Source organism: Ruditapes philippinarum, unplaced genomic scaffold (genome assembly GCF_026571515.1).
Source record: "Ruditapes philippinarum isolate M1 unplaced genomic scaffold, ASM2657151v2 ctg2875_1_1_1_1, whole genome shotgun sequence".
Lineage (NCBI taxonomy): Eukaryota > Metazoa > Mollusca > Bivalvia > Venerida > Veneridae > Ruditapes > Ruditapes philippinarum.
Genome location: NW_026864669.1, coordinates 5,239 through 28,666, shown reverse-complemented (window position 1 = coordinate 28,666; position 23,428 = coordinate 5,239). Strand labels below are relative to the sequence as shown.

Here is a 23,428-nt window from a genome sequence, read left to right as displayed (position 1 = left end):
CTTATAAATCGATATAAATGTCAATATGCAATTATTGAAATCATGTAAATTAAAAAATACGCTCAGCGCAGTTGGTAAAGGTTGGTAGGTTCGAATCATATTCAGCGATTTTCTTTTTTTTGTATTATTTTTTTTAAATGAAAATCTCTTTAAACTATTGCAAACCTTTTGGTTGTTTTGTGTGCTATCCGTGAAGTATTTTTTTAAAAAATGCAATCATAACACTCAACGTGAATTTGTCACCATAGACAAAAAAGAAGAAAGAATATGGTGTCAAACTGCCAATGCGACTGTTATGTTTTCTCCCTCGATTATGTAGTTTGCGAAGCCTTTTAAAGCAATAATAAACAGCATTTTTATTTATATTTTCAGTTCTTACAATGTTTTCTTTTCATACAATACCGAAATAGTATCTTGCATTCACTAACGCAACACATTTGATCCATATAAGTTAATAATTATTTTGATAAAACGGCGCCAATCCGTAATGAGCGTAATGACGTCATCATAAGTATAAAACTCATTCACAAACGCTGACCTCATTTCAAACATACAATAATGATAAATTGGGCACTGACGTCAACACAATACAATCCATTCTAAGACGTAAGATTTTATTGTTGAAAACTTTTTTTCTTATCATGTCTTTTGTTTTATAATTTCTATAATTAAACAACAGTAGTGTACTTATTCTTTCATGTTAGAATCGGTATAATATCGGTCTGAGCGGTATTTATCGGCTATTTTACACTGGTTTTGTCCTTTTAATGCGAAAAGAATAATTAAGCACTCGGACCTACGGCCTTCATGGTCAATATCTACGCATCAAAATTCCCAATTGGTGTTAAATATCCGATAAACACCGCTCAGACCGATATTATTATTATTACAAGTAAATCAAAAATAATAACGTGGTGTTGATAAGGAATCGAACCAGCGTCCTTCAGATCGGTAGTCCGACATCTTTACCAATACACCACACCTCACTGACGAGCGTTGCTAGTACATATATCGATATATTCGATAGATACTGGTCAGTGGAAAGTACATTGTTCACAAAAAATGTTAAGATAATTATGTTATAATTTATTTTTTTTCTCAATCATAACAGTAATAGAAATCCTACTGGCAACTTCACAGGATATTGTATAACATATTTTACCCAGTGAGTCTAACCATCCCACTGAAAGTAAAACTCCTTTCATCATGTCAATTGAATTTATTGCGTTTTGTTCCAATTGTAAAGAAAACAAAAACCTTACACTCATAACTTACTTTCTGTCGTTATGCATATCATATGCTTTGTGTGTAAAATAGCACTTTTTATCATCGGCCAAGTACGCGCTGTTTATTTTTAGCAAAATTTTAGCTTTTTTTAAAAAGATGTTATGTTGAACCATTAAGATAAGAACGTAAAATGCTTTTTTCTGCAATAGTTTGTTTCTGCTCAAGGTTGTTATTGTCTCCTCTCTCTCTCTCTCTATATATATATATATATGTCATAAGATAACTTTCATTTATTTGATAACGTTCTTCACGTTAAACTCACAAAACATAAACATAGTTCTTTGACAAATGCAATCTCATTTAATCATAGAAATTACTGTAAGTAAAACTTATATATCAATTACATAGATGACAGTAAACAAAGACGAACAAACTGATTGAATACTATTATTGCTAGTTTATTATGACTAATATCTCAGCCGTGTGTATATTATGGCTGACTTGGGCCTGTTTTCGGGGCGATAATGCTAAAATACGAAACTCCCATTTTCGTTGGGTGCTTGGAAAATTGCAATTGTGGTGCCTATCGACATTTCGTTCAACCACATAAAAGTACGCCACATTCTATCTGCCGTATGAGTACCTAAAAATGGTTGTATATTTGTATCGCGTGGCAAAATGTCGACACGCGAATACACGTAAAATTATAACTTTATCGCTTTTGCGCTCGAACACCTTACACTCCGCCATGTATGAATAATTTTGCAAAATATATCGGTAAAGTTCATGCATATAAATGAAGTTGTAATTTCATACGCTGTCGTAAGAAAATAGCTACGGGTGTAATGACATAAAGGACAATTGTTTTATTAAAGTAAAGAATTTAAAATATGATGGAAAATGGTAGAATATGCAAGAGCAAATATTTGATATATGCTTGCGGTTTGGATCGGAATATCGGATCGGGCAACACCCATGGGCAGGGCCCTTTGGAACGGATATAACGTTTCAAATCACAACATATGACAGATATTATTATTCGTGTTTTCCCATTTTCGCCCCCCCCCCCAAACATGCTTTTACGACATGGCACAAATCAGCTTTCATATGTATATAAAGAAAATATATTCAGGATTTGATTCTGTTAATAGTGAAAAGGAGAAATTGCAAATTAATTTAATGTAAGAAAAAATACTAAATTAACAGTTTATTAGATGTGGAATTGAACAACAAGCAATTGGCACCAGACATTCAACGCTTACGCTGCACAAAACAAAAGATGTTGCAACTGCTAACCATGAACGTGGTGGAGCTTTTCAATTTGTTAGCGGAGTAATTGTTTTTTAATTGAAAAATATGTTATAATGAACAATGTTACAATAAGGTTTTTTTGGAATCATAAATAAATACGTAGGCTACGAGAAGATCGATAAAGCTATATTAACGCTACTTTGAGTGTTACACTCTGAGTGATAGGATTAAATCTCACCAAATAATCCCAGAATTTCTCTTATTAGCATAAAATATTACAATCTGACACATTAAATATACGCTTCATGCCATGCTGACTACTTCAGTTAATAATCAGTTTGTCCTGTTTTATGCCCTATTTAATTCGCATCGTCATCGAAGGTCACTCTTAATTTTTGAAGGTACTTACTTTCTAAAGATGAGTTTGAAAATACACATTCGTTTCCGGACTGTGACTTCGTCATGTATTAAAGAATGTTTAAGTAACTTGGCACAAATGTCTATCACACCAAGACAGTGTTTTGTGTGTAAAGTCACTCTTGTAGTTTGATTAAGATATCTATGCTCACAAGAAGAGTTTGAAGGTTCACATTATTTTCAAAACTGTTACATTGTTATGCATCGAAGGATTTAACAAAACACTGGGCATAAATGTCTACCACATCAAGATCATATGTTGCATCTAGGACTCATGGTGGTAAGTTTGCTATAAATAACACGTCAGGTCACAATATTAAGAACAATATGAAGCAATAAGTTACTTTTATTCTCTTTTATTTTCATAATACCTTTTTGTTATGATTAACAAACTATTTCGGGGGTATTCTTCATTTTTTGGTGACCAATTTTGATTGCTGTTCATTATTTAAAAAATGTGATAATGAAAATAGCAATATTAAATTTAATTTAACAGGAGTCCTTTTTACAGGACCCACCATAAACGCAGACTACAAAACATCTTCTATCAAATTTCTAAATGCAATTTTTCATTTTTAGTCAAATAGGAATTCATTTTGAACCCTTAATTAAAAATATATTTACTTCAGAAATGGTAAAAGTAAATGATGATGACATTGTTTCCTTTACTTTAACAAAACAAATTCAATAAGAAAAGAATGCAAACATGAAAACTCGTTTTGACATTTTTATTTTCGATATTTATAAATTCTTATGAGTTATTTTCACTTTTTAAATCTAAACTTTAACTGTCAAGCTTAGAGATTGGCCTAGCAAAAACTTTCGCAAGGTTATTAAATTGTCAACAAAACGATAAACGCTATAACATTACAACATATCACTCAATTACAATTTAAACAAAACACGAATTACGCGACTCGGCAATCCTGGCCAAACACAATAGATATAATGGATAATCTGATCAAATTGACAGGTAATGAATGGACACGTCGAACGCTTGAACAACATCGTCTTAACTACTATATTTTTTCAAATCATGTTACGCAAATTTATTTCATTTTGTTTAAATTGTAAGGAAAACAAAAAAAACTTTATACGCATAACTAACTTTCCGTCATTACGCATATCGAATGATTTGTTTAAAAAAATCACTTTTAAATCGGTAAAATAAGCTCTGTTGATTTCAGTTTTTAATATAACATATAACTTACTGCTTTAAAGTAAACAAATATAAAGACCACATAGGTGCCATTTAAGAATGCCGAACAAACTAATTGAATAGCATTATGGCTATCGGAATTATAATGAATGTGACTATATCTAAGTCATGTATATGTGATTGCGGACTTGATCCATATCGCATGAGCATGTTCACGGGTCGAAGATACGAAAAGAACTTTTCGCGTGGCGGGGCGATAATTGCAATGGCGACCTTAGGCCCAGCCACACGAAATCACGCCACATTCTATGTGCTGCATGTCATATGTTTTCTATGGCGGGGCGAAGTTTCGATACGCGAAAACACGTCAAAGTATAACTTTATCGCGTTTTCGCGTGGAGACCTTACACCCCACCATATAAGAATGATTTTGCAAACATATCGGTAAAGGTCATACATAATTATGAATAAAGTTGTAATTTCATACGCTGTCGTACGAAAATAGTTACGAGTGTACTGACATAAATATTCATGGAAAATTGTTTAATAAAGGTAAAGAATTTAAGAAATGATGGAATATGGTAGAATATGCAAGAAAAAATATCTGATATATGCTTGCCATTCATATCGGAATATCCGTTCCTCGGGAACCATTGGACGGATATTCCGATTCGAACAGCGACATTTGCCAGATAATATTTTTCGTGTTTTTCCTATTTTCGCCCCAAAAACATGTTTATACGACATGGCACCAATCAGTTATCATATAATGAAAACAAATGTTATTGTATTGTCATTCAGTATTTCTAATAATGGTTCAAAATAGAAATCGCAAATTTGAATTTGAGAATAAATAAAATCAACAGATTATTAGATGTTGAACCAGACATTCAACGCGTACGCTGCACAAAACAAAATATGTTGCAGAAGAATCATAAATGAGGTGTAGCTGTTTAATATTTTAGAACAGTAATTGTATTTGAATCGAAAAATATGTTATTAGAACATATACTGTAATACTACAATACGATTTACTGGAATCATGAAATAATACGTAAGCTACAAGAAGATTGTCAAAGCTATATTAAGTAGATGTATAGGCTATATACAGAGTTTAAAGAAATAAATTTTAGAGCGAACGAAGTGAAGCGAGACAATTACTTATTATATAACCTATAACCGACTTACAGTTAGCCCCGCCTATTAAAATCGAGTGCTTTATGTAAAAAGGCAAAGTCCATTAAATCGGCTCATTTAAGGTATAAATTTGATACATACAGATAAGTAACATCACTGTATGGTAAATATGTCGCAAAATTTAAACAAAATAGAGCGATTTCATTGGCAGAAAAAACATTGTCGCATTTTGTCTTAACATGCTACGGACGCTGTCAACGATCTATCGATGTTTAATGTGTTCTGTTATCTGACCAATATAATCAGTTATTAATATATTGTTATTTGAAGGCTTATTGTTCACTATATTCTGACAAATGTCCGACAAATATTAAAATATATTATTTCTGTTATAGAAAATGGATAATTCAGAAGTCTTGATTCTCTATTATAGGGTTAACGCACATTTTCTGTCTTATTACGTCTGCAAAGTCCCGTGGAACGGTTGGTGACCGAGCCCGGTAGTTGTTTTGGTGTCGTTATAACATGCAGACTTGAAAACACGAAATAAACGTGCGTTGACGCTCATATGAACACATCTGCGGATGGTTCAAAATTCCAAATTGTACCACTACGTGTTTAATGTTGAATTCTGCTTAAGCCGGTGCTAGGGGGCGTGAACGGTAACTTGCACTTTCCAGTACCGTCCATGAACAGACTCAATCAAACCGAGCCTGCAACATTTTCAATTTTGCCGTGTTGGGCTTTCTTTAGGGATTCTGTTTTTATCTATATTTATCTATATTATGGTCACATCAGTGTTATCTTTAGGGATATATACTATTATAGCATGAAATTTTAAAACAGATTCATGATGTATATTTTATACAAAACACATACATTAAATCCTTATGCGTGGACGGTATTTATACACTACATGTTTTACGTATGCGTTTTAATTTTCCGGGCCCAACCACTGCTCAGAACCGAACGAAATTTCGAATTTTAATTGATTTAACAAAGCTTAACATTGGAGATATATTAACGCAAGAAAAAACATTTAATTACTCTACCCAAGACAAAACATGTCCCTTAGAAATTCCTATAATGATTTAAGATTGACGGTAGAAAAAAGATTTGTGACATCAAAATCGTTTTTTTTTTTTTGTTTTTTTTCAAGCACACAAGTTTTTTTTAAAGAAATCAGGCACTACTGAGTAAACATTATTCTCTCAAAGAAATATCAAGAGCAATTATCAATATAAACATCAATTAAGCAACATTGTGTGCCCCCACTTTAGTGGCGGGCATTTAGAATTACCCTTGTCCTTTCGTAGTATTTTTGAAGTTATTGCCATTGACTTTGTAAAATTTTGCAATTTTCAACTTGTGTCTATGTAACTCAAAAAGTATTTGACCTAGAGTTATGAAACTTTACAGGAATGTTGATCAGTATGTGAAGTTGTGCACCTGGGTATTTTTGTCTAGATATTTTTAGTATTTTTAGAGTTATTGCAATAGACTTAGTAAAATTTTGCAATTTTCAACTTGTGTCGCATGTAACTCATAAAGGATTTGACATAGAGTTATGAAACTTTACAGGAATGTTGATCAGCATGAGTAGTTGTACACCTGGGTATTTTTGTCTGGATTTATTTAGTGTTTTTAGAGTTATTGCCCTTGACTTAGAAAAAGTTTGCAATTTTCAACTTGTGTCGCATGTAATTCAAAAAGAATTTGACATAGAGTCATTAAACCTTATGGGAAGGTTGCTCAGCATATTTAGTTTTGCACCTTGGGTTTCGCTTGTGGATTTTTCAGTATTTGTAGAGTTATTTCCCTTAACTTAATAAAAACTGTTTCATTATGTTGTTATTTGTTCCTTGAGTGCTTGAGTGCTTGAGTTAGAATCGACCAACTTTACAGGAATAATGATCAACATCACTAAATTACAGGAAGAATGAGTCACATCACTGTGAAGCTATGAACCTGGGACTTTGCATGTTGATGTTTTTCAGTTATTGCCCTTGACTTACAGTAGTATAAATTTGCAATTTTCAATTTTGGGTTTGCTTGTGGATTTATTCAGTATTTGTAAAGTTCTTGCACTTAACTTGGTTAAAGATTTTTAGTTTTCAAAAAATATTTGATATTTGAGTCATAAGATTGACAGAACAGTGGCGCGGTGGGGGCACCTGTGTCCTATGGACACATTTCTAGTTTAAATTCGTTTAGTGTTATCTTGTTTTGTAAGTAAATCGAGGGTTAAACTGAATGACAAATATATGCTGTCCGTTTCTTAGAAAGATTAGCGGCGAAGTCTATACACCGTTTTTCCGGCATAGAACTTTACTTGTATGCTGTTCACCGTTTTATGCGACGGAGGCCATCGAATAAATAATTTAAATATAACAAGAGCGCAAACAGGCCAAATCGTCATTTTTTTGTTTATTTTTTGTTTGTTTGTTTACTGTGCCCTGTATGTATTGCGCATAGCTGAAACCGGTCTATAACAAGAGCGCGTTACTATGTTAACACATGGTTTTGGTGTCATGGGCACAAGAGGGGAAAATAGCCGATTTTATGCTAAAATATATATAAATCCGTCTTAATCCGTATAAAATTATACGTATTTTAGAAATATGCAGACTGCTTATACTTATTAAATTGCATTTTTAATTAAAACACTAACTTTGTCGATAAAGTGCCATATATTTTCGAGTGTAACGGCCACCGCATATTAGTCATTTACGAATTTTCATGATAAATTTTCCGTATTTGACCCGTATATTAATGATATTCGAAATAAAGTTCACTTCCGTATTATTTAGACCCAAAAATGTAACAAGAGTATATTACCATGAGGCACACCTTTGTATTGTCGTCGGCTCTTGGATAAATTAGAACAAAGTTTTACTTAAAAGTTAATATCGACTAGAAATAACGGTGACATGTCTACAATTTCATACTGCATCATTTAAATATTTGGAGACATCATGTTTCAAGGTTGTATCATACAAAGTGTTATTTATCACAAAGGCGTCTTCAATGAAGGTTGAAGAACAAGGTGACTCTTGTTCATAGACACCTAACTGGAATTATGATGATTAGAATGATTACCAAATCTGTGTATGTAAACGACTGAAAAGTTATAAATACATGAACATGCAATAACATACTTATTTAAGAAAAGCGTATATCCAAAAGTAAGATAATGCTTTGTAGTAATTTATTGTTTAAACATCGAAAAACAACGAAACATTTTCATGAGACATATAATTACTTTTCTACAATTGTCACTTCAAGCAATATTTACAATGGCAAATGACTTTTAGCAATCATAAGCAATGAGGCCATTCAATAAATATGTGAAAGTTCTCCCAAAGGTGATCTTAGATAGACGGCGGTTTTTCTAAACCAGTTGCATGCATTTAGGTTTTGAACAATGCAAACTAGAAACATGATCATTTGTCTTTTAAAAAAACTCGTTTACCTAATTACGCTCTAATAATGTTTATATCAAGACAATTAATTATCGACTTTTCAACCGGTTTTCGATATAACATTTCCATTGGTTAATAGCAATGCGGCTTGAAACTTGAAACTTTTTATTTAATTAAACGCCTGTTTCTATTAAACAATATTCAACGGCGTTGTACAGTACATATAGATAATAAGAATACAATTTTGAATGCATAAGAATATGTGGATCAGCATCAAATGAAATAAAAGCTTTTACATACACTTCCAATTAATATATTTTTAAAAAATTGCAGAGACAATAAAATGATAAAACTGATTGATATACATCTAGCATGAGATAAGATTATTTACATACATGTAACTTGATTACAAATAGATTAAAAAGAATAAAACATTTATTTATATTGCACATTCATCACACTGTCCGTCATCAGTTATACGTTACTCATGTTAATCTCATTTCAGATTTTAAAATAGTGATTCAAACTTTTTGAAAAAATGTGTTTTAAGATTTCTCTTCAATACATCAATATTCTTAGATTGTTTCAACTCTAATGGCAGCGGATTCCACAATTTTGGACCAATAGTTCCGAAACTTCTGTCACTAAATGTTTTTCTTTTATTGAATGGAATAACGTAGCAGTTCTCAGAGATTTGAGCTGAACGTAGTCGGGTATTTCCTACTTGTTTGGTTAGGAGTTCAGAAAGGTATTTTGGAGCATGAACGATTGAACAATTGTCTACAAAAGTCAAAATTTTATATTCGATTCTAGATTTGATGGGCAGCCAGGGAAGGTCGAACAATGCTTGCCTTGAACTGTCAAATTTCTTTCGTTGCAGAACTAACTTAGCGCACATGTTTTGAATACGTTGCGTTTTTTTTTAATTCAAAATCGGATACACCATAAAGAATGACATTGCAATAATCCAAGTGTGACATTACGATTGCTATAACTAGTATTTCAGCTGCTTCTTTGGTGAGGTATTTTCGGATACGTTTTATCCTAAGATAGTTTAACATTGCAGTACGGCACTTTCGTTTGACATGTTCCTTGAAATTTAGTGTTTGGTCTAGAAATGCGCCTAAATATTGATCTTATCTCCGTTAATACAAATGGATTTTTGGTGACACTTTTCGAGTTTTTGAGCACTTCCAAATGTTATGAATTCTGTTTTCGATGAGTTTATCTTGAGTTTATTAGCGTTCATCCAGTTGTTGATATCAATCGCACCATTTTCTAATTCAGCGATTGCAGAAATTTTTACTATTTTCTTCAGTCGGTTTAAAACGTTTGGTTGCAGTATGGTCATCAGCGAATCCATACACCGATGGAATCATGTCAAACAAGGTTTTTGGAGCTGAGACCGCCGAGTTGACACACACGCGACAGCCCCTCGGACGAAGGTATGAATCAAGCCAGCTGAGCACTGCACCGCTCACGCCGTACTGCTTCTGTAGCACGTCGACGAGTATATCATGATCCACAGTGTCGAACACGGCACTGAGATCAATCGCGATTAGCGCTGTAACTTCTTGTTTTTCCATGGCTGCCAACAGATCATTAACTAATCGCAGAAGAGCAGATTCACAGGAGTGGTATTTTCTGTAGGCGGATTGGTTTGTAGGTAGTAAGTCATACTGATCAGCATGTTTATTTAGTATTTTCAGAGCTGCTTTTTCAATCAGTCTTGATAAAAACGATAGATTACTCACAGGTCTATAATTTGAGAATACAAGTTCAAGTCCAATTTTCTTCAAAAGTGGTCTCACGATAGCCTCTTTCCATTTATTTGAAATATTCCTTGCTGTAGTTATAAGTTTACCAGTTTTGTTATAATTGGGAGTAGTTCTCCAAGGAATAGTTTTAATATTGCTGTCGGTAATATGTCCAATTTTGTCTGTAGTTCATTTATCAGCTCTTTAACATTATCATTTGAAAATTCATCAAAGACAAGAAGAGATGGAACGTTTCTAGTATTTGGCTCGAATTTATCAAATGGTTTCAGGTCATCACGTATTTTCTCTATTTTATTCATGAAAAATGAGGTAACGTGTTCGGAGAGCTCACTATCACTGTACCCAGGTGACATTGGGTTTTCTGATTTAGTTCCTGTTAACTCAGACACTTACTGGTACAGCCTCTTGGAATCACCCTTTGTATTAGTTACTTTTTCACTTATTACTTTTGTTTTCTCTTTTTCGAGTTAATCATTGTTCCGAGACTTTTTGAATGATTCATATTGTTGTGGTTGTGGTCCATATTTTTTCAGCTTTCCGAGTCGATGTTTTAAGGGTGAAAATTTCGGGAGTTAACCATGGTTTAGGAGCTCCAATTACTTTTGTTATCCCTTTTTAGGTGCATGAGTGTCCAGAACGTTCTTTATTTTAGTTTCAAACTCATTCACGTATAGATTAATATCACTCTGATCTATTGTAATTTTACTGAACTCTTTTCTAACAGATGACTCGTTCATATTTTTAAAGTTTCTAAATTTGACTGACTTACTGCTTATGTTTTCTTTTTAATATTTGTAACACATTTTATTGCTCGATGATCAGACACATAACCACCAGGTTCACATGCCACAATTTCAACCCCATTGACTGCTTCCGTAAAAAAAAGGTCAAGAGTAATTGTGAATTTGTTGACATGTATGGCGGTCTATAAATGCCAATTACATGCATTGTAATGTTTTTGAATACCAGTTGCCAAATACCAAATTCAAAACAATTTGTCACTCCAGATTTCAATTTCCTCATATTCACAACGGTGCGACAGGTCAAAGCAATCCCACCGCCGATTCGGTTCTTTCGATTGGCTACACTAATTTTATAACCGTTTTGATTAAGGTCACTTGTTTCATAGTCATGCTGATTTTCGTCCGAATACCAAGTTTCAGTGAGGAGGGCAAAATCAAGTTACTGTTCTCGTAGTATCTGACCAACACGAACATCTTTGAATGACAATTAAGAGTTATGAAAGATACTTTTTCATTGAATCTGTTATTCAGTGTATTGCATTTCTTTGGATATATCAGATTATGAGAGTTAATCCCATTTTGCTTTGTTAGAGGTTTTGATTGTCCACGCCTCTTTCATTTCCATTTTTTCCAGCCGGGGGCTATGTCCAATTTATTTATTGTATAGAACACAGATTTATCAGGTTTACAATATCTCCAGTGGTTTGTGACATTTAATTCAATGTTCAATAATTGATCACGGCTGTAGGCAATTTTGTTTGTTGAACTATTTTTGGTTTGTAAAATGTCTACTCCATTATGATGTGACTTCAATCAGCCGCCTATTTGCTGACGACAGCCTGATCTACAGGAAAATCAAATCAGAAGCTGACGCATTAGCCCTCCAAGAAGACCTAGATAGACTCCAGGAATGGGAACGCAAGTGGATGATGTCTTTCAATCCCAGCAAACGTGAAGTCATACATATCACCAAGAAAAGAAGCCCCATCATTTATGCTTACAAGGTCCATCAATCAACTCTTCAATCTGTCAAAAGTGGAAAGTACCTTGGTGTTAACATCGCTAATAATCTTTCATGGAACATACATACAGAATCTACCATCAAAAAGGCCAACAACTCTCTATCATTCCTCAGAAGAAACATCTCAAGCTGCCCACAAGACATCAAGGCCCAGGCCTACAAGACCCTTGTTAGACCAATCCTGGAGTATGCATGCACAGTCTGGGACCCACACACAGCCACCAGCATCAACCAGCTTGAAGCTGTCCAAAGGCGAGCTGTCCGATTTGTAAAAGGCGACTACAAAACTACCAGCAGCACCACTGCAATGATGACAGACCTAGGCTGGCCAACTCTACAGCATCGCCGCTCCAATGCCAAGCTAGTGATGGTCTACAGGATCACGCACAACCTCAGAGCCATCCCAGCTGCACAGTACTTCCACCCCCTGACATTTGGTGGCCATGGCTATGGACACAGATTCCATGTCCCATTCTGCAGAACAGACACCATGAAGTTCTCCTTTGTACCTTCGGCCATCCGCCTGTGGGACCAGCTTCCAGAGCACCTAGCCACAGCAGTCAACCTTGAGGCCTTCAAGGGAGGACTAGTAATGGGGCCCTGATATGCCGGAGTTGATTTTATTTTTGACATGTTCATCTTTTAAATCGGCACTTATTCGCCGCACAACACTTTGCACATACACCCTGTACGGCAATGCTCCAGAGTGGGTTATGTACAGTATTGGAAAAAGAAGATGTATAAATTGTCCAAAATATTCAGTTGAAGTATAAGTAGCCCATTCAATCAATGACACAGCCAATAAATAAACACAAACAAAGATGCACATCGCATTCATTGTCACATATGCTTACTTTCAGTCAAATCCAAATAGAAATAGCAATTAAATATAATCCAAGAGCACAAAATAACACGTATGCTTCATACAGCGACTATATAGCGGCTTAGTCAACCGGAGAAAGGATATAAAGAATACACTTCTTATTTTAAAAAAATGAATTCAACCCAATTGTAAAACACATTAACTAGATATTTTCATATTTTATAATTAAGAGTGAAATCTTATTTATTATTGTACATTTGTAAAACACATAAACTAGATATTTTCATATTTTATAATTTAGATATGAAGTTTTTGATCATCTTTTGGTTCAATTACCTTTTTACTTAGAGTTTGACAATTTTTTGCTTTTTAGAACAGATTGATATTTTAAAGGCGCATAAATATCTCTATGTCACGTGATTTCCTGTGTATTCTCTCGACGCATCACTCGCTTCGGGGACATAATTCTTTCAGAGAACTATGGTTCGGGTGATCTTTATATATGCATTTTCTCTTTAATGTAGTATATTTAGTATCTCGTTTTCAAACTGATTTACAAATCCACCCACCGAATCAACATTTGTTGCCATTTCACTCAGACAACTTGCAACTTGCTTAAACCTTCAAAACAAAACTCTCTATTTTTGTCCTAAAGTAACTCATAATCTCCCTCCATGACATCTTTTGCTTCCAAAACGAAGCGGTTTTTTTTTAGTTTCGGAAACAGGTAGAAGTCAGAAGGGGCTAAGTATAGGATATCAATCGAGTACGAGGTCTTTCTGTTTAGGAAAGACCTGGTCACAAATTTCATGTGACACCGAGAGCGCGTAGCGCTCGAGGTGTTTCATGAAATTCGTGACCAGGTCTTTCCTAAACAGAAAGATCGATGTACGAGGCCGATATCCAACTTACACACCGTAAAACTATATTGGCTGGAGCAATCATTTGATGTAATGCACAAATATTATTATTAACACAGCGCATATACAGGTAAGCTTTTATCAATGTCCTGCTTAAATACAATACATATTTTGCATTTAACTTTGCTTTTCCCAAATAATCAAAAAAAGCTAAATGTGCAATATGCCAATGAAAAAGTGAATAGGACTGTAATGGAAGGTATGTTAAAGAATGCATAATTATGTTGATATTATTTCGTATCAGACATCGCGGAATCTAGGACATTTGCCCCCGGACAGTTGCCCCCCTCGGACGTTTGCCTCTTTTATTTAGCTGTTGCGACTTGTCACTTGTCAGAGGTCATCTCGTGTATAGATGGAAATATTATAGTTCATTTTTTTATGCTTTTTTGATTTTCACAAATTTGCGCGAGATTGTTTGTGTATTTAAAGCAGCACGCCTCAAGATTCATGTAAATTTTTATGAAAATTTGGAAATGTATTTCAAAGTAAAATATTGTAAGGTGAACAAATTAAGTAATTTACATATTGCAATCGGCACTTCCAATCAAAGAAAATAACCAAAAAGTCAACATGCAAAAGTAGCCCTTACTGCGTTAGCTACTCAGTAGAAATATGGTAATAAAATACTGCAAAACCATTCGTAAACCGCACATTACATGAAAAATATAACTTGGACCTTGAATGATTTTACCTTTCTTAAAATTTTATTACTTTTTTCTCAATATTGATTTTTTAGAAATATTTTGGCTCATCTTGAGGCGTGCAGCTTTAAGACGATGAATTTTGGTAGCAAACAATTCAACAATTAAATATTTTAACGTTTTTAAACAGGGAGGGGGGAATGCCCGACACTTCCAAAGATATAAGGGGGGGGGGTGCAAATGACAGCCACTGCAAAGAGGGGGGCCCTTCCGAGGTGGCAACTGTCCGAAGGGTAATGTCCGAATATCCAGCAGACCACGAAAGACTTACATATGTATATTGTTGGCAAGTGTGAGATACATGAACCGAAACTCTATTTTATATAGCAGATTATATAGTGTTCTAGAATAAAATATGACTGTTCATCATAACATTTTTAATACTAAATCACTAATAACTTTATTGACATTTTTTTCAAGAATTTCTTAATGATTATCGAATAATCCATTTCTATCGTTTCTATCGATATTTGAAATAAATAATGGAAGATGTGCCCATTGTAGACCAATCCACAATACTTGTATATGCATGTAACTATAAGCAAAGGTTTGGATTCTATCAATACAAATTTCCTTTAACGTTGTTGTGTAGCATTCTTTGAAACTAAGCCCTGGCTTTGAAAGTTTCCAGGGGAAATCAGTTTTGATTTTTCTCCGGTTTAATAGAAAAACAGGATAAAGCCTAACTCAAAGAAAGAGGGCGGGGTTAACGGGGATCTAACAATCTGATTGATCCCGCGGTTGGGAATGCTACCAGAGACATTTCTATTAACTGTTGGTAGCTGCGGTTTCTAATGCAAAGCGTATATGAATTTGTGAAAAGTTGTGAAATGGACATATTTTTGGTATATTTTTTCGATATGAATTTTTGGTACAATTTTATGTATTGTGAATTTTCTAGAACGTTAAAATTGTTATGGATTAGGTGATTTAAAATCGTAATAAGTATGCTTTGACTACTGCTATAGTTTCATATGAATGAACTTGAAGCGTCCATTTTTTTAAATTGTGGACTTAATGACCGAAAAACCAGTTAGATACGCGATTCAATAAATGTTAAATGTGTCATAACTTTGATATGCTATATCCATTATTTTTATTCAAAGATTTGATATAAGGATGCTGGAATAATTGCTAAGTGCATTCAATAAACATTATCTTGTTTAAAAAATGTATCCCGAATTTGTAAGACAGGAACATAATGACAATCATTTACATTTGAATTATTTTTTTTTTTTGCGTTTCATGTTTTCTTTGTCTGCGCATAGGCAGGTCTATTTTTCACGTGTTTTTCATGACCGGGTCTGTCTAACTAGGACAGACCTGTGCACGTGCAAAAGATAGACCTCATAACGGACTATCCGAAAAATATAGACCTGTCACAAACAATAGAGGAGGTGTGTAAGTCCGGAGAATATGGGGATGGTGAAGAATTTCAAAGCTGCAGTCAATCAGGTTCATCCAAATATATCTTGAAATGCCAAGCTTTGTCCTTTTCTGGTCGTCAGACAACTGTCTGGACACCAATCTAGCGGAAACCTTTGACATGCCATATATATCAGTCAGAATTGCCTGAAATAACCAAAGCTTAAACCCACTTCTCTTACAATGCTTCGCAGGTCTCGCCTTCTGTTGCACATGACCATATCGTGCATAGCTTCGGCAATTTCATCGTCGGTGGCCTCATTTGGCCGCCAAGGCCGCTCATCATCTCTAATGCTCTTCTTGCCTTTTTCAATTACAGCAGCCCATCTTTTTTAAAGTGCTATAGGAAGGGGACACCTTCCTAAGTGTATCCATGAAGTCTTCATGAATTTCCTAGGGGGACATTCTTTTCTTACAGAGGTATTTAATGACGGCTCTGATTTCAAATTTCTCCATTTGGTCTAGATGACACACTCCTCTACTGATCAAAGTGTGTTTAATGTAACTTAATATGTGTAAAACCGCGTGTAACTAGGTCAGTAATCTTCAATAAGATATTGGTATCGACATATCGTGTGTAAATGTGACTGTAGTGGCTAGAAGTATATCGGACCGAGAACTGTTTGATCATACCTCGTATACCGACACAATTTATGGTTATACGAGGGCTGTCCGGAAAGCTCGTAGACAAGGCTTTAAATCTAAACAGTCATACAAAAGAAGATTTTAATATTTTTTCTAAAACTATTTTCTGCAATATTTCTAAATTAAAAAAGATAAAAGAAACACTCTTAAAGTCCAATACCATGGGAACATGACAACGAATCAGGAGCAAATTTTTATTTTAGACGATACTACTTTAAATAAAAGTTTTCTTAAAAATGTAATTAAAAGCCAAAACACTCGTTTTTTTTTTATGAAAACAAAGATACATTGGATGATTATAGTGAAATTATACATCATACGCAAAAAAAACAACTTGTTTTGGGCAGATGGCAATAAAGGTGCGTAAATTATTTATTGCAAAAATGACGTCAAATTTAAGGAAGGAGCAACATGTTATTTAACTTCGTAGCAACTCTAATATGGTACCAACTGAGATTTTACTCATTATTTTAAAAACACATTCAGCCATAAATTGTTCAAGGCAATTTGTTTTTAGATGTCAAACAAGATTAAGAAGCGGTGATGACAGCATAATTATGGTATAAGAACCGCTCCAGACGACCAAACGTAGCATGCCAGAAATATCGTAGATGGCATTATAAAATTCTTTGTAAAAGACAGAAATCTCACACACAGTATGGGAACCAGTGACATCTTTGTTTTTAAATAAATTGTAGTATATGAGATGCATAAAGTAATTGCAAAGGAACAAAACATGTATGAAGTGTACGCCAGATTGGTACCATGGCTATTGAAAACGGAAGAAATTGAATAATCTGTAAACGTGAAGTTAATTTGACGCTATTGACGTTGTCAAAGTGCTCCATGACGGTGTATATATGTTGTATGAAAATAGTGTTAAAAAACAAACGTTAATTACAGTTCAGTAATTTTTTGTAAATGTGTTTTCAAGATATGTTTATTTTTGCTGACAAAATTTGTACAACGTATGTATTGTATTAGAGTAAAAAATGAAGAAGTATATGAACTTTCCGGACATCCCTCGTACTTTTAACTAATTGCCAAACGCCAAATCCAAAGCTTGGTTTTGAACCTGATTGTTTTCTACGCGTATTTACGTCACTTCAACACGTAAGAGAGACACCACCGCCCAATCCGTTTTGCCTATTCGGTACGCGTATTTGTTGCCATTTTGATTAAAGACAGAAATTGAGATTCTTTTTCATCCGAGTGCCACATGCAAGGATAGCGAAATCATCTTTCTGTTCACAAATCTCTTATCTAACAAGTATATCTTTATTCATTGGTTTCCTTACGTTTAAACAAGAAAACGTTTGAACAATTATGACAAATGTCAAAATATTTGTCAATACTAAAATTAACTTTCAACAGAAGTCAAAAAGCACAGTTCTATCATCAAATCAAATATCTCAGCCATTACGGCGTACTACCGTATGACAGACATATTCAATGCAAAGACAAGTGTGCACTTCTTGTCATTCCGACTAATTAATTTTAATAGCATTCGTGTTGGATTATGCTTAAACCGATGGAGGGGTTGAGATTGATGTTACACTTAAGGAAGTATACTTACATTTACAGATTCATTTAAACTATGTCCTCACCTTTTATATATATATTAATATACTTGGGTTTCCTGCTTTAAAGGTATTTCACTGCAGTCACTAACTGAGAAGGGCTATTGAGATTCATGAATATTTCATGTTAGATATATCATGTGTTTGGCATATCGTGAAGACAAACATGCATTTGAAGAAAAGGTCAGCAGAGACAACTTGTTTGTTCGGAAAGACCGATTCCTTTAAACATTTCTAATCGGTTTAGAACGTGTGTGTGGTATGACGTAAGTTCTCATTAACAAACTGTCTGGTACTGTAACACAACTTGCTTATTAACGAGCTACATGCGTAACTAGTTTTCAGTCACTATTATAATTAAATAGGAACGCTTCAAATTGAATTAAGATAACCTTAACATTTATTTTATTTAAATGGAATTGGATTATGGCCTTAACTGCATGCAGCAACTATGAAAGTCTGACTGCTTTGCCCCAAAACCATAACCTTCTTTTGTCAGAAACGTACAATTTGAATTTATGGTGCACTAGTTTTAAAACATTGTATGTGTTGTATTTTACCTAATTTAATACTTGTTGAATACGGAATTGCGAAAACATTGTTGACTTTTTTGTATTTTCTTTTTTATTTTCGCTTGTTTCTGATGAAAATGGAAACATTCCACAAGACTTAAATCAGATCAGATCATATTTAAGCGATCTTCCATCCATTTAACAATAGGTCAATGCCTCTTAATACAACACTATATTCTATCTGTTTGAAAATAAAAGGTATGTTATAATTGATATACAATAGTGCAAACCAATACGGTAGACACGTTTTTATCTATCGGGGTGATCTTAAGTTTAAATGTATTATCGCATAGCTATTCAAGCATTTTTGTGTTTGTTGAATATTTGAACAATAAGAACATAAGGAACACTTCATGCATTGAAATCATAATCAGAAAAAAATTACAATGGAATTAAGAACGTCTTTTATTTAAACTTGAACACTTATCATTATCGGTTCAGTTACTAGTACATAAAAGGACATGCCGTTGTTTAAATGTTTAATGTAACAAATAGTTCAATGGAAGAAATATACGAATTGATATTAAATATTTTTATCTATTCATTTTGTTAATTCCCGTTGCATTATTTCAATTATTAGCGATAAGATATGATTGAATCAGAAAATAAACAAAAACACTTCATCCCTGCACATTAGCAATAAGCAAATGTAAAAGTAGAATAAATCAAATGAGTAAAACATTCTGATTATAAAGTCCAATTGTGTTTTGTACTAATAATACAAATAAATAAAAAGGCCCTGTCTTGTATAATTAACAGAAAAATGTGAGTAACATGTTTAAATCCAGTTTGAAGATGTATGTGAGTTTCGAATAAAAAAAAGTTTTCCTTCGTATTTTTTTTGATGTTGTTTCATTAAGTTGATCGAATCCTTGTCATACCAAACGAAACGTTAACTATACTTATTTATTTATTTATTTATTTTCTGCTTAATGTGACTATATAACAGTTGCTTCAAGGTAACATTATTAAGTGCATCGTGAAGTACTGTACGATCGGAGATCTTGGTTTAACATTAATTGAGATGGTTGACTTAGCCATATGCTAAATATATAAAGGGTACGGTAAAATTAGCAGGAATTTGTTAGGAGGTATTGAAACAGAAAATCACTTTGCACTTACTTATAAAACATGAATTTAATACAGAAATTGGATACCCCTATAAAATATAAATATTGAATGTTACCATTAGTTAGCAAATGTAATACATTCAGAATCGATTTTAATTTAGCCAAATTCGTATTTGATGCCAATGAATAGGTTAAACCAAGCGTGTAGCTTAATGTTTATAAAGCTTTATATCTCAGGGTTATTTGTCACGTGACATATGTTTACTCTTATATTTAAACACCAGTTATGACCGCGCCAATGACTTAAAATGTATTTGAGATTGTTACCTTGTATCTTTCAATATTTTAATAATCAGTATATATCATCCATTTTTTTTCGATTCATTTGGTAGAAAACTTTTTATTTTGGTTCGTGTTCTTATCCAAATATGCTTGCAAAAACAAATGTATTTCAGTGCTACCGTATATTTTCATAAATATATTACCGCATAGAAAAAATCCTGCAAGCGAAACGGGAAAAGAAAAAAGCTACAATGGAAAGTTATGTACCATTTTGATTGCCGAATATGCGCCCGGAACATAGGATATGTTTATCATTTAAATTTCGCAGACGTAACGGAAAAACAGCTCATTAATCTAGGTAATTGACGCGTGCTTTTGGCGATGAACAAATTATAACCTAAACTAATGTTTTGTTTCGGGTGAGGCACATAATGAACTTAAATTTTAATGAAATGTTAACTGATATTGTGAAAATAGTTATTTTAAATAACGTTATTTTATTGATTTGTATAGATTTCAAAATAATTCTTCATAAATTCATATTTGTTTGATATCAATCATACATAATTTCTACCTAAATTGTACATTGAATTTTACAGGTCTGACATCATAATAACAAACTGTTGTGAAACGTAATGTCTAGTCATGGCTGCTGCTCTATCCGGTACATCATCTTCGGCGCATGCATCAGACAATCGTATCTTCCTATTCCGTCTACAAATGTTAATTATTGATGGTGGACTAGCAGTGTTAAGAAATTATGTAGATCAGGAACTTTCATCTCAATCTATTACTCTCAGTGGATGTCTTACAATCGAAAAGACAACAATCAAACTTTTAAAGGCACGTGGAATAATAACACAGGTGCAATATGATTTATTGTATCCATCACGTGGCACTGTTTCAACGTCAGATTTGGATATCACGCTTATCATTTGTCTCATGAGAAGCCTAAAATGTTTCAAGTTAAATAAAAAGTTTAATTGGAACATTACACCTGTACAAAGTGATACTTCTATCGAAGCAGACATTTGTAGACTAAAGAATTACAGGAACGAAGTAAGATTTTCAATAGACTTATGTTTTATTTTAATGATAAATGAACCAAAGTAGCATACAAGTTTGCTGAATATGTCTTGATATTTGTTCAGATATAAATCACACTCGAACGTTTAACCGGGGAAATACTCAAAAGGTTCTAATACTAGTTATTCTCTCAAGACGATTTGATTCATTATTCCAGTATTTTAAAAGAGATTGTAAAATTGAAAACGTATTGATAGAGATAAAAATCAATTGATTTTTATCTGTAAAACACACGTATTTAGCAATAACGATTTTATATCTTCAGATTTCTCATATATCGACCACTACAGGGATACAATGTAACGATTTTACTACCAAGTGGAAAGAAATCGAACAGGTATATATTTTATCTTAAAAATAAATGTAAGACTTGTTCTTATGTGCATATTTCTTTAACTAAACAATAAAAGTTTTTGCCACCAATATAGATTCAAGTCAGTCTGCTTTACTGTGAAATCTACCAAGGTTAAATGATTTGTATCAAAATGACATTTTACAGGTCTTTTCGCACACATCTGCAAGTGAATTGTTTTGCCAAATTAAAGATATATTATGCTCACCCTTGAGTAAAATATTTTAATTACAGAAATTTATCAAAATCTTTTAAATTCTGACTTAATATGTCTAATTTGAATAACAAACGGAATACACTATTCATTTACAAAGGGGCTGTGTACCAATTATCACTTTTTTCTCATATCAGATTTAAGCATAGTTATCTTTAGATAGAAGGAAACACTTGTCACTAAATTAAATACGTATCAGCCAAACACTGTAAAGTTAGTATGTTTGATTTAATAAGATATGTATATCCAATGTTTAATGACGATATGATAAATTCATCAAATTAATTTACTCACATATTGAGTATCTGGTATTTAATATATCAGGTTATTTGTTCACCTTAAGCATTTTTCAGTGTTAGAATACTTTTGTCACAATCAGTGTAACAAACAAAAGGAAAAAGTAGGAAATTTATTCACATCATAAATTAATATCCTTATTCTTCCTATGTCACCCAAGCCAGAACTCCAAATAACAAATGCCGGTATATTGTACTATGCTTGTGGTGAAAATATTGATCATATATTTCCTTCTTGACGAACGTAAGCAAACAATAATTAACATAATTACTACACCTGTGCCCTTTGCAGATTCTTCTTAGAATTGATAAGGTGTATCCCATCAAAAACTTGAAACAGACGATTACTGACTTTGAATACAGCCCTCTTGATCCACAAACAGAACAGAGGGTAACAGATGAAATTGAAAAATGGGAAAAAAACGATAAAGCAGTAGAAGCTGACATAGAGCTTCTAAAAGCTGGTCATAAAAAGACAACTGAAGACTTAAATATTGTTAAAACTAAAATAGATGAAATAGAAGAACGACTGCCATTACAACCCACGTCTTCAAATATGCAAGGTAAGCATCCTTTTATCTATTTTGTTGATACAAACATATGTTTTAATCTTGATTAAGGCAGAAGTCGTTGATTTGGTGCTTTTGAAAGCAGACAATAAATTTATAAAAACTATTGAAGACTAAAAGACTAATGGTAAGCATACTTTTATTCTGTTGATATAATGAATTATTAAAATATTCGATAGTTATGGCCTTGCTTATTCAGGTATTTTAATTTTGACAATCTAAGGATGATCTTAAATGAAAATATGGGTAGATTTCAGTTACACAAACTTGTTAAAAAGTGGTTACAACAAAGATGTGAACTAATAATACGTGCATTGGACATGTCTTATAGCTTGTGGTGGCAGGTTTGATATAACTGTAGTTTAAGTTTATGTCTGCAAGTTGGATACAACAATATCTATATCTTGTGGTGGCAGGTTTGATATAACGTTAGTTATAGTTTATATCTGCAAGTTGTATTTTACGGTATCTATAGCTTATGGTGGCAGGTTTGATATAACATTTATTTACATTTATAGTTTATGTCTGCAAGTTGGATACAGTTGTATTTAAAGTGTGTGGTGGCAGGTTTGATTTAACGTGAGTTATAGTTTATATCTGCAAGTTGGATTTAACGGTACCTATAAAAACTGTTGCATACAACTTCCATGCATGAACTATAACTACAGTTATATCAGACCTGCCACCACAGGTTTGATATAACTGTAGTTATATTTCATGCATGGAATTTGGATG

General features: G+C 33.3%; 1 long non-coding RNA gene across 1 annotated transcript in view; it reads left to right on the top strand.

Annotated features, from left to right (window-relative positions):
- LOC132726434 (uncharacterized) overlaps positions 1-21,593 on the top strand; it is a 39,606-nt gene extending 18,013 nt beyond the window's left edge. The window contains exons 2-3 of the long non-coding RNA XR_009625194.1: positions 20,776-21,235; positions 21,528-21,593. This is a non-coding gene — a long non-coding RNA (uncharacterized LOC132726434). The remainder of the gene's footprint in view (positions 1-20,775; positions 21,236-21,527) is intronic.
- The last annotated feature ends 1,835 nt before the right edge of the window (positions 21,594-23,428 follow it).